The 5,796-nt window shown below is 45.1% G+C and overlaps 2 non-coding genes and 1 pseudogene across 2 annotated transcripts; all 3 read left to right on the top strand.

Annotated features, from left to right (window-relative positions):
* The first annotated feature begins 1,637 nt into the window (after window positions 1-1,637).
* Window positions 1,638-1,719, top strand: LOC123400523. The gene has a single exon (XR_006610764.1). It is a non-coding gene; the product is annotated as a small nucleolar RNA Z159/U59 (small nucleolar RNA).
* Window positions 1,720-2,091: 372 nt separating this feature from the next.
* LOC123400524 lies at window positions 2,092-2,187 on the top strand (annotated as a pseudogene).
* Window positions 2,188-2,269: 82 nt separating this feature from the next.
* LOC123400615 lies at window positions 2,270-2,413 on the top strand. Its single transcript, XR_006610835.1, has one exon. It is a non-coding gene; the product is annotated as a small nucleolar RNA snoR137 (small nucleolar RNA).
* Window positions 2,414-5,796: the final 3,383 nt, after the last annotated feature.

Genomic DNA, 5,796 nt, shown 5'->3' with positions numbered 1-5,796 from the left:
TATATGTCATACCCAAGGGCACCTCATTAATTAGCTTAAGGACTACACAGGAAATTCCGACTGGATGGAGTCAACGTCTAATCCACTCGGTACAGAACCACTTAGAGGACCCCTCACTCACTCGGTGATTAACTTCCACTCGGAGAAGTCCGAAACCAGTCGACGCACAAGACCAAAGGCCATTCCAAAGAGGCCAACGTGCACGTGTTCAACTTGTCATAGTAAACATCATTTATTACGTACGTTATCAGTAATGTACACATTTAAACCCCACTTACCGCACCTTACATGCCAGACACTTATGAGGTGTAACTCACTCTATATAAGCCATCCCTCCCCGCTCACACAAGGGTTCGCATCCCTGTAACACTCATATTTCCACTCGACACAAGCTCCAAGAGCACTCAGACGTAGGGCTGTTATCTCCACGCAGAGGGGCCTGAACTCATACAACCTGCCGTAGCTAGGACTCTAGTCTCTCCATTTGTACCATATATATAATAATAATAATAATAATAATAATAATAATAATAATAATAATCAAATTTTCTTACGTTTCCTTTTTATGTGTGAAGTAAGATAAAATTTACGGGACGTAAAAGCACGTTGCATTGATACTAAAATAGGAGGGTGAAGCATTAACTAATCCTCATCCACGGTGACGAATAGCGCAACCCTATAGTGTAAAATGTACATAAAAAACAAATTTTCAGGTCTTGTGACCCATAATTTTGTTTTTATGTCAAATTTTATATTGTGAATCAATATGAATTTAACGATTTGTATATCATATGTTATTTATGTATGGAACAATCGTAAATTTACCTCGGATGAAGAATAATTTATTTTGTATCATGAAGGCTCAAACAATACAACAATTATTTCACCAATTTCTCTATTCCCTTCTACATAAATGACAATAGAAAAAAAATACGAAATCCGCTCCACGGTAAAAATATGACCAATATTTAGCAAAATTATTTTTCCTTTATGTGGTCATTTTCGTTTTACCGTGTTGGTATGTACTCCCTCCGTTCGTAAATGTAAGTCTTTTAAGAGGTTTCACTAGAGAGACCATATATGGATGTATATAGACATACTTTAGAGTATAGATTCACTCATTTTGCTTTGTATATAGCCCTATAATGAAATTTCTAAAAAGACTTATATTTAGGAACGGAGGGAGTAATATGTGCTCATAGTTTTTCTTTTGAGGAGGGTATGTGTTCATAGTTAATTAGTTAACCAGTTCGGCCTGGGCTGGGCAAATTTGGGTGTTGGTAATTTTGTGGCCCATATCAGTACGTCCGTGGGCGGCAGGGCAGAGGACGAGACGGTGTGGCCAGGTTTCGCAACGGGAAACACCGTCCCCGCCGAGATCGAGATCGAGATCGGACGGTGCAGATTACGTTAGGAGGTGAAAGCAATCGGTCCAACCCTAACCGGGAGCCTATAAATGCAAAAGAAATCCTCCTTCCTAACCATCCACCAAACCCAGCCGCCACACGTGGCATCCCTCTTCCGCCCCCCATCCTTCTCTCCTATGCATCTCTCCGCCTCTCCTCGATTTTTAGCGTCGATTTTCGCTGCAGATTCGCATCGCTCTGCTTTTTTTTATTTTCTCTAGGCCCTGCTCGTTCTCCGATGATGACCCAAATAATACTTTCGTTCTTCTGAAATTCACAATGTGGAAGAACTGGAGACCTGAACTGAGGAGACTGCATCCGGTTTTCTGTCCGTATTTCGTTTTCTTTCGCTCCTATCTGAGTTTGGTGTTCGCGGATCCCTGTGATGACCTGTGATGTTAAAGTAGTGGCCTGATTCATACGTTGATGAGATCCATATTATCACCCAGAGGGATCTGAACCAACAAGCAACCCGATCTTCTTGCTCGTTTTTTTTCCCTATTTTTGCTATTCGATTCATTGATAACAAAAAAGTTTATTTGATGTTTTGGCCTCCCGATGACTGGACAAATTTTAAGTTTCAGCCTTGTCTGAAAAATACAATCTGTTGATACATCTATGCAAATGTTTCTGAGGGACAATTTGTTTTCGATAAGTCTTTTCTTCGTTTTACTTTGTGCTGAAGCTGTCCGATGATGATGAAACTAAATACTTTCGTTCTTCTGATGTGCTATCTCATGGCGCGGTGCGGAAGCAATTTGGAGACCTGAACTGAGGAAATGCTTTCTTATAACGGGCGAGTTTGCTGTCTATTTCCTGTTTTTACCGCTTGCGTTTTGTGATTGAAAAACTGTTTTGTGTTTGTTGCTTCACAACTGGAAGGATGGCCTGTTGATAACAGTTCGGTCATCCCGTAGAGGGAAGCATAGATGGACGGAAACACGGCCAGCATTAAACAGCACGACGCTCATCAAACCGCGTTGTGTTACCTGTCTTCTGGCACATCCTAACACAAATGTTCAATTTTTCTCCTTCTTGAGATTCGTGTGTCTACCTATCCCTTTTACCTTCTTTCATGCATTCCCTGGCCTCTTTGTCGCCCACTCGCCGCTAGGACCCTGTGTGCCCCACATCCAGCTGCCAGCGTTGAGGGGATGCTCATCGAGGAGGGAGAGATGTGGCGGCGCAGATTGAAGATTAGGTGGCGGCGCTGGAGGGGACATCAGTTTAGTACTGAGGTCTCTTGATTCTATGACTTTGGACCATCCGCCGCCGCCACCCACATCTTCTCTTTCCGCCTTCACGTCTCCCTTCTCGATTTCTGCCCCTAGCAACCCATATCCCAGCCGTCTGAACTCAATCTTTCAGCAGTCTGATTTGGATCCAACGCATTGCATTCTTTTTGCCAGAACAAATTTAATGCAAATACGAGTTACAGATTGCGTCAAACCCTGTTGTGTTACTAAAATGTGCATTTTTTTTGCTTCGTAAATTTAGTGCACCTCATCTCACTTTTTCCCTTACTTTCCCTCTTCTCCTTGTTGACTGCTGCTCGCCTGCAAGTCCTGCTGCCGGCGTTGAGGAGTTGCCCCTGCATATAGGGTTGCGGTGCAGGGGAAGGATCAGTGGTGTTGCTGGATCGGACAGAAATCATAGATTTTTGTGTCCTTAATTTAAAGATTGTTGTCCCAGTCTATTGCCACCACTTATCCATTCCTTTGTGCCGCTGCCCTTCTTTTCAATTGCAGCCCTCATCCAAGCGTGTCTGATGGTATGAAATTTCTATGTTTGTGCAATCAACAAAGTTTTGTCCTGTGATTGAAACTACTGTGTCCAATGCACTTATGTTGTCAAATTGATGCTTGAGTTGTAATTCGGTGGTATAAAATTACTTTGTTTAAGCAATCAATTCAGTTTTGTTCTGTTAATTGTCTGTAGACCTGAACTGTTGAAATGCTGTATGATAATTTGCTTCATCTGAATGAATATCTTATTAAGAGCATCTCCAACAACCTTTCCATAATGAATTTTTAAAAACTGGAAATAGAGAGAAAGTTTAGCAATCCAAACCAAGTTGTGCTTTGGCAGCCTTTGTAGTCTGAATAAATTTAAATATGGTAACATATTTATTACAACAGAATGTTCATCGATAAAACACAATTCCAATGAAGCACAAATCACCGAGTTCATGGAATACCACAGGACATGCCAACTCAAGTTTCTTCATTTTCATCACTCTTAATGAGATCTTCCTTGAGTCGTTGATAAGTATCTAAATAATCTCATGGTGAATTTCTTCTCTGATATGATATAACACAATCAATCATGATCCTCCCAACGTTTTTTATCCCAAAACCGAGCTATGATCCTCCCAACGTTTTTATCCCAAAACCGAGCTAATTGGGATTGCGAAATCCCAAAAACCAAATTTGTGTCTCTTGATTGGATGGTTGGATCCTAACCGCAGCTTGAGCGCTATCAAAACGAGTTTGTTCGTTACCTTTGGGTTCGACAATTGGCTTGACAAATGTTGCTCATTGTTGAGCACATTGCAAGCTCCGGCCATTCGAAAATATGCATGTCCAATCCGTGTCTCCTGATCTGCAACGGCATCAAGTATGATGGTTGGATCCTTGTTATGGCTAATGAATTGTCCATGCCAAGCTGCGGGACCGATCTTTCACCTTCAGTGCATACAATCAATCGAACCGAGCATCTCAGAATTGGGTGCTCTCAAGTACCGTTGGCCTTTGCAAATCTTGCGGCGATGATGTCCAACAACCTCTAAATGTCTTTAGCATTGGGTGCTCTCAAGCACCGTTTGCCCTTTGCAAATCGCCTCAAACATCAGATGGCCGTGCTCTGTGCCATTGCAATGTTGTCATCCACCAAAGCCGCGGTCTTCTTCTGCAATGTGCTATGACCAAGCAAGCTGCAAATCGCCTCAAACATGAGATGGCCGTGCTCTGTGCCATTGCAATGTTGTCATCCACCAAAGCCGTGGTCACCTTCTGCAATGTGCTATGACCAAGCAAGCCAGTGCAATTCCTTTTTTGCTCGAAGAAGGTATATTTCTCTTTGATCATGTTGAAAATGTAGATGAATAAATCCATGCCCATACGAAACCGCCGGCGAAAATAATGTTCCGGAAACCTGGCACTCCAAAGTAATCCAAAATAAGCCGGTTGTTGCTTTCTTGCCAGGTGGGTGGGAGACAACGGCTGGTCCTGAGCACATTGCAAGCTCCGGCCATACGAAAATATGCATGTCCAATCCGTGTCTCCTGATCTGCAACGGCATCAAGTATGATGGTTGGATCCTTGTTATGGCTAATGAATTGTCCATGCCAAGCTGCGGGACCGATCTTTCACCTTCAGTGCATACAATCAATCGAACCGAGCATCTCAGAATTGGGTGCTCTCAAGTACCGTTGGCCTTTGCAAATCGCCTGTTGCGGCGATGATGTCCAACAACCTCTAAATGTCTTAGCATTGGGTGCTCTCAAGCACCGTTTGCCCTTTGCAAATCGCCTCAAACATCAGATGGCCGTGCTCTGTGCCATTGCAATGTTGTCATCCACCAAAGCCGCGGTCTTCTTCTGCAATGTGCTATGACCAAGCAAGCTGCAAATCGCCTCAAACATGAGATGGCCGTGCTCTGTGCCATTGCAATGTTGTCATCCACCAAAGCCGTGGTCACCTTCTGCAATGTGCTATGACCAAGCAAGCCAGTGCAATTCCTTTTTTGCTCGAAGAAGGTATATTTCTCTTTGATCATGTTGAAAATGTAGATGAATAAATCCATGCCCATACGAAACCGCCGGCGAAAATAATGTTCCGGAAACCTGGCACTCCAAAGTAATCCAAAATAAGCCGGTTGTTGCTTTCTTGCCAGGTGGGTGGGAGACAACGGCTGGTCCTGGCCGAACTCGACTACGCGAGCTCGTCGGCGGGCGCAGATGCGTTTGGGTGTGTGTGAGGACACGAGCTCCCACCACAGGCGCCACTGGCCGACGGCGGGCCTGAGTGAGCTCGTGGCGGTTGCCCAGGTCGCCGCGCTGGCGCAGGTCGCGATAGAGGTGCGGGCGGTGCGGGAACGATGTCCGGGTGCACCTGGGTGCCGTGACGTGGCTTCTCCCTGACCGTCGACAACGTCCACCGAGCTGAATCGATCGATAGCCCCGCGAGCAGGGCAGACCTTGATTCGACGGCATCGGAGGTCGCCACGGTGGGGAAAGGTGGTGCAGGACGGCGGGGATGCATGGGGCATGTTGGGGAAGGTGGCGCCAGGGTGAGCGGCGGCAGGGGAGGCGGCGGGGCGATGGCCGGCGTGCGCGTCTCGCGGGGAAACGTTGTTGAAGATGCTCTAACAGTTTGTGTGTTAAGTAACG

This window comes from Hordeum vulgare, chromosome 5H, assembly GCF_904849725.1.
Source record: "Hordeum vulgare subsp. vulgare chromosome 5H, MorexV3_pseudomolecules_assembly, whole genome shotgun sequence".
Lineage (NCBI taxonomy): Eukaryota > Viridiplantae > Streptophyta > Magnoliopsida > Poales > Poaceae > Hordeum > Hordeum vulgare.
This window is presented reverse-complemented; position numbering and strand designations above follow the sequence as displayed.